Raw genomic sequence first — 6,978 nt, 5'->3', positions numbered from 1 at the left:
TATGTTGTGTCCAGTTGACATGGCGTGTTCTGCAATGGCTGAATTTTGTGTTTTCATGAGTCTTGTGCTGTCTTTACGTTCCTTTATTCTTGTCGCGAGTCTTCTTCCCGTTTCTCCAATGTATGTTTTGTTGCAGGAACACGGAATTTCATAAATGACGTTTTTCTGTTTATTGTTGGTAGGTTTCTGTTTGTTCTTCACCAGAATGGATCTTAGTGTTTTGTAAGACGTCTATGTTAAATTTCTTAGCTTTTTGTTTGAGTTTTTCACTGACATTTTTCAGGTATGGGAGATATATGGTTGTTGTGGTGGTGGTTTCATTATTTTTCTTTTCTGTTGTGGTCTTCTTCAGAATGGTTACACCTCTTCCTTCATCAAGAACTCCCTGAAGAAGGCCACAACAGAAAAGAAAAATAAAGAAACCACTACAACCATATACCTCCCATACCTGAAAAAATGTCAGTGAAAAACTTTTTAGAGTTACCTTCCAATGTAGTTGATAAATCAAATCTTAATACAAGTTTTAAGTTTTTAATTTTATAAGGATATATTTTTAAAATTCTCTATCTCTCCTAATATGAAAATTGTGACATTTGCTCTCTAGATCTTCCCTCTTCTCTAAATTATTTACCACACTTGCAAGTACATCACTCATCTAACCTATATAAAAGCCAGTGTGTGTCACGTTGTGCTTGATTTCTCAAAACAGGAGGAGTCATAAATCCAACATGCATTTATCCAAATAGAATAGTTAGATTACTGTCAGCCTATTATGATTTTAGTGACGAGGGTGCGAGGGGGATGTGAAACCTCATATGTGTAGTGAGTGTTGGTATAATAACTGTAAAATAAGGATGTAGTGTGGGATCACCTTGCCTAGAGCCAAGTGCATAAAATTTATCATGAAAGTGAAATTATTGATTCAGTTTTAAACTTAAATAAATCATTTCTGAATTAAGCTATATCACCAACGTTTTTAATAATAAAAAACCTCTTTAATCAATGGAGATTAGAAATCAACAAATATTTTTCCAGTTCTGTTGTCTGTACATTTCATTTTATACTTTCAACATAGACTAACAAGTATATTAGGTTATACTTTTGTTGCTAGCAATATGACATAAAGCCATTGTTAGAACGTAGTGTTACTAAAATGCACTGGCTTTTCTATATATTAGAAGTTGTTAATCTAACTGATTTTTACCAATAATTATTCTATGAATATGCCACAAATTCATTTCATGAATGATTTTAATTTTGATTGGCTTACAAAGGAATTTACCGACATTTGACTACCTCGACTGCACTTTTCTGCCTCTTTGTTGGTCAAGCTTGGTTTCGCAAAATTCATTTATTTCAGTTAGCTATGAAATGTGAGGTTAGGATATATTATGGGATGGGGGTGGTAGTACTTGCCCCATCATTTTTAATGGGCTATATGCTAGTTTTAATATAAATATTACTCAGGCTAAACATAATTTTTAAAGCCTTAAGTCTTGTTTGTTTACAGAGCCATAAACTAGAAAATCAGACCCACTTGCAATGCTCACCTGTCACGTCCTCCCTTTCACAAATTACAGATAGCTCTTTCTAACATTATATATTATTTCTAACCAATAGAAAGCCAAAGCTTTAATCTATCAAATGACATATTACATTGTTTTTGTACAGAGAATTATCTATTTTGCCTCTAATGTGAAAGTTTTTCTCAGTGGAATCATATCAAAATGGCATAGCTGAATTTTTAAAGGGTCTTATTGCAGAGCTAGAAAGCCAGAAAAATTGTAATACTTAAAGGAAATTGTTTGCTTTGTGTGTGCTATTAATCTGTGTTCTTAGGTGCATTATTGGATTAAATAAAAATTATTTATAGTAGTAGTAACATTAGTTTAAAAAAAATATACTTAAATTTCATAGACAGTCGACAGCAAAAAAAAATGAAACCTGGGTAAGTACTATATTTCTTGATTTTCATGTGTATTCATTATTTATAAAAGTAACTAAAATGTAAATATTAGAAACTTGTTAGGTGATATAAGGTAAGATAATAGTAATAAAAAAAGTTCTTAATGAGGTATGCTTGTAAGCTGCTCGTGAATTACATATAATTTGATATGGTAACATGAGCTGCATATTTGCTGTGTGATTTACAACTTATGTGGTAGGATTATTGGTTAGACATGGTTCAAACAGCAATAAAATAATGAAATTAAGTATAAACATATGTATACTGTTATGAGCCTTAAGCTATTTAGAATAAACAAATTTAGGTTCATGTTACAATCTACAGTCATTCTAGAAAGAACAAAAGGTAATTTAGATTTATTTTATAATTTTTATGGTGGTCACAAGATTGGTCGAGTATACCAAGTTCATATAGAGAAAGAGTAGAGAAAATAACAGATAAAATAGTTTTACTGAAAAAAAAACATTTTTTATTTATTTTGGAAGTTTTAGAGATTATGCAAATGAAATTTCAGAATTTTCAGATGAAGAAAAGTATTTTTAATATTAACGTGAAAATCATTTTGCACTCAGAGTAGTCAAAACTCTGGCTATATATTCACAGACAAATCATCAGTAAAGGTGCTTAATTTAAAAATCTGATTTTTTTGTGTGCAAAAGACTTGTGATATTTACTGAAAGCTTGCCATATTTTCTTAAAATCCAAAAAACATATTAAAAGTTATAGAAACTGGTGGTTACTTTGAAGTTACAAGATCAGTCGCATCAACTGGCCTCTTTTGTAAAATGTTAAAACAAGTTACAAACTTATAAATATTGCTGAGACATAATCTAATTTTATAGTTTCCTTGATTTACAGAGATACATGCATTAATCAGTGAAACCCACACAACAGACCTTCTTATCAAATACTTTCTTTCACAAAATGTCAGTAATTCTTTCTAACGTTTGCTATTATATTATTTATATCCAATAGAAAGAGAAGACTTTAATTTACTGAATTACATATGATGCTAGTTCATTCTGATCATGGCTTTTGAATTATGTGGCCTACAAATTAGAAGTTGCTATAGCTAAGTTCACCTCTAACGTGGTAAGGGAAATATTTTAATGCACTTATAGCTAAGTTAGAAAGCCAGTTATATTATAATAATTATAGGACATTGTATTCTTTGCAATTGTTATTATTTTATGCTCTAAGTGGAATATTTGAAATAAATAAACATACTAAACACTGGGTCAACTTTTATCAAGCATAAAAAAATACAAGAACCATACCTAAGGGCCCAGCATGGCCATGTGTTTAGGGCTCTCGACTCGCAATCTGCGTGTCATGGGTTTGAATCCCTGTCACACCAAACATGCTTGCCCTTTCAGCCGTGGGGAATTATAATGTGACGGTCAATCCCAATATTCATTGGTAAAAGAGTAGCCCAAGAGTAGGAGGTAGGTGGTGATGACTATCTGCCTTCCCTCTAATGTTACACTGCTAAATTAGGGACGGCTAGCGCAGATAGCCCTTGTGTAGCTTTGCACGAAATCCATAACAAACCATACCTAAGTACTAAATTTTTGTTTTATGGATATTTTTATTTATTGTTATAAAAGTAACTGTAAGATGTAAAAATTAGAAACTTATTAGGTTACATAAGAAAATTAAATAAAAATATCTCAATGAGGTATGTAAGCAAGCAGCATGTGTGTTATGTAATTCAATATTTAGTTTACTGTAATTTGAGCTATTTGCTTGCTGGGGGATTTATCTTTTTGTTACACAGGCTTAGCAGTTAGGCATGGTTCAAAGAGCAATGAAGCAATAAAGTTAAATCAATATAAATCTAAACTTTAATGAGCCTGAGACTGATTAGGATAAATAATTGGACTTTTCTGTTACAATCTGCAGTCATTCTAGAAAGAAAAAAGGGATAATGTAGCTTTATATTGGGTTTTTTGTGGTGGTTGCAGGGTCAATCAAATGGATGAAGACCATATAGTGTTAGGATAAAGAATATAACAGATAAAATATAAAGTTTTATGGAAAAAAAAACTTTTGATATTCATTTAGGAGGCTCTAGGGGTTATGTAAATGAAATATGAAAACTGGAAGATGCAAATAAAAATTTTATTCTTAAATTAAAATCACATTGTACTCAAACTACTCAAAGTCTTAGTCAGACTGGGTGAAGGAAATTGAAAAAAGAATCTGTAGTTTAAATACTTAATTGAGAATATGTTTTTTTATGTGTATAACACACAAAATTTTGTGAAGATACATTAAGTAAATTGAGAATTATAGAATTGATAGTAAACATAAATTCTCTAATATAGGCTCAATCCAATGGACTGACCCATGCACACGTATATTGGGTCATGTAATTTGATACTTTACATATTATAACTCTGAATGTACTAAATGAACTTTATCAAGCTTTTAGTAAACATTAAAAGTCTGTTGTACACAAAAATCAGTTTTTTAATAAAATATTTTAACTAAACATTTGTCTGTGAATTTATGGAGTTAGTCAGAGTGCAAGGTAATTTTTTATGCTAAGAATAAAGATACTTCCTTCATCTTACAATTTTCATATTTGATTTGCATACTGAAAGCTTTTTTAAGTAAACATATATATTTGATTTGTTAATTTCTCTATCCTAACATTAACTGTAGGTAAATCATCAATGTACAGTAAAATGATATTTTGAAAACAATGAAATGAACAATACCTTTAATTCATGTTCATCTTTGATTTTGAAATATTGTTGATTTTCTGAAATACTCATAATTTCAACTGTTTATCTTTTCACATATAGTGTATTTGTATTTTTCTAGTTTTGTTGTCTGGTTTTTACATTGTTCATTCTGGTGTACTGAATGCATGAAATTCTGCAATTGGACGCATACTGAGCTAGGCCTAGCATTTCTTCTTTAAGTTTGTTTTAGAAACAAATATTAATGTACATTTCAAATTTTCATTTTAGAACATAAATCACTGAAATACAGTGTCCAAATATAACTAGGATTTATCTGGCTTTTTAACTAAGCTATATGTAGTTTAAACAAATTCTTGTAATGCTATGAGTATCAACTTTGCTTTCACACATACATCAGTCACTTCCTCTGGACTAACAGTTGCAAGTTTGAAATAGAAAATAAGCTCTTTCTATTGGTTATAAACATGTACATCAAATAAGAACATGTGGTTTTGAAAACTGTCTTGAAAGTTAAGGATAAGTGGGCAGGGCTTTTATCTTGGGTTGGAAAGATTTATTGATATTTTAGCAAATGGAGAAGTTATGATATTGGAACTGTACATTGGCCTTGTCTTTAATTATAGAATATGTTTACATTACTTAGGTAGGGTAGGTGCAAACCATTGAAATCATATGGGCTAAAAGGAAAGAAGTGAGAACACTCGCTTGTTATGTGACAACAAAAGTGAATATTGAGAATTTTTAATATCTTGTTTTGAAATTAAGAAATTACAAAATACAAAATTTCAATTTTAAGTATTGCATTCTAATGCTAATTTTATTGACATACATTGATAATAAAGTTCTTTAATTAAATTTCGAATGCAACTATGTAAAAATTTGCGACAAAAAAAACCCATATACGAAGATTCAAAGTATGTTGGTGATTTGATGATTATTTTGGTCAGTTTCCTGTGGCACAGAAAATGTGTTTATAGTTTTATGGTCCTTCTGCTATCTATGTTGGTGTGGAACTCATACTGTAATGCCAGGGCAAGTGAATGATTTTAGAAAGTATGAATGCATTGAATCAACGTTACTTGTTATCTCAGTAAAAAAGAAATTGTTCCAGACAGTATATTATGTTTTAGAGAAGGACTTATTTGGAATGTAAATGCCTTTTTATTAAGTCAAGCAGTGTTGGATTCAGCTGTGTGTATGTGTATAGTATTTGGTTCATTGACACATGGAATGGAATATTTTAAAAGGAGGAATATCTTTGAACTAAGATAGGTGGAGTTCTGGTGACTTCATTTCTAAATTGAATAGTTTGTGTTTGCTGTGGGATATCTGAAAAGGTACAAAACAACTAAAGTTTGTTTCATAATTTTTTCAACTTTTTTCTTGTATAAATATTTTTTTTGACTACTGGTATGTGTCTTAACTAGTGAATGTCACATTCTTGAAATCCTTTTTTGCATATTCTAGACTGGCATCTGAGACTAGTTAGGCCATAGAATACGAGTAAAATCTAGATCTTTGTTAGTTTAAATTTATTGTGAGATTGCAAATTTGATATCTATGAAACATAGTCTCGTACAGAAATGCGAGGCAAATTTTTCACATTCATGGTTTTTGTTTTGTTGGTTATTGAATTTGATTTTGTGTCATTTAGCCCATAACTGCCTCTATTTTACAGTAGCCTTCTTTTCTGCTAGTTAGTTCCAGTGTGCCATTCTTCTGTGAAAATTTTTATTTTACTTTGAAAAGTACGGACACTGAATGCTGTCTATTATGTTTACTCTGCCTTTGAAATGTTATTTTTAGATATTTTGTTTTAATAATTTTGAGCTGTATAATAGCTGTGTTTAAAAGGAATTGAAATTTTATTTCCTCTTGGCTAACCATATCAGATTACAGCCAACAAACATTCACTAATAGTGTTGAGAATATAAGCAGTTGGACATCACTTCTGAACATGTCATCATTAAGTACATTGTATTTTCAGTATGGTTTATTGAGCTTCACCATACAAGTTAAGTAGAATGAGGATGTGATGTTATTTATCCATTTACTTACAGCTGCTTTGAAAAAATATTTATCTGAAAAAAAATCTTTTCAAAGGCCATCCTTGCGACAAAACTGTATACTAAAAGATGAAAGTCATATGCTTCTAGGTCAGGAATTACACAGAATGAGGGAGGTTTCTATTTTAAACTTTCAGTTGTAGTTTTTACAGCTCATTTTCACTCACATTTACCATCTAGTAAATGTGTTCCATGCCACCTATCATGGAAATATGCAGTATATATACTGCTAGTG

The 6,978-nt window shown here is 30.5% G+C and overlaps 1 protein-coding gene across 4 annotated transcripts in view; it reads left to right on the top strand.

Moving 5' to 3' along the window:
* Window positions 1-6,978, top strand: part of LOC106461809 (probable palmitoyltransferase ZDHHC14) — a 91,298-nt gene that overhangs the window by 58,979 nt on the left and 25,341 nt on the right. The window contains exon 10 of one of the 4 annotated variants that reach the window (XR_002611086.1): window positions 5,321-5,401. The exons of the other annotated variants lie outside the window; for them this stretch is intronic. The gene's annotated coding sequence lies outside the window, so the exon portion shown is untranslated. The remainder of the gene's footprint in view (window positions 1-5,320; window positions 5,402-6,978) is intronic. 4 annotated transcript variants of the gene reach the window in all.

This window comes from Limulus polyphemus, unplaced genomic scaffold (genome assembly GCF_000517525.1).
Source record: "Limulus polyphemus unplaced genomic scaffold, Limulus_polyphemus-2.1.2 Scaffold1036, whole genome shotgun sequence".
NCBI classification, from domain to species: domain Eukaryota; kingdom Metazoa; phylum Arthropoda; class Merostomata; order Xiphosura; family Limulidae; genus Limulus; species Limulus polyphemus.
Note: the sequence above shows the minus strand (reverse complement) of the source record. Positions and strands in the feature narration are given on the sequence as shown.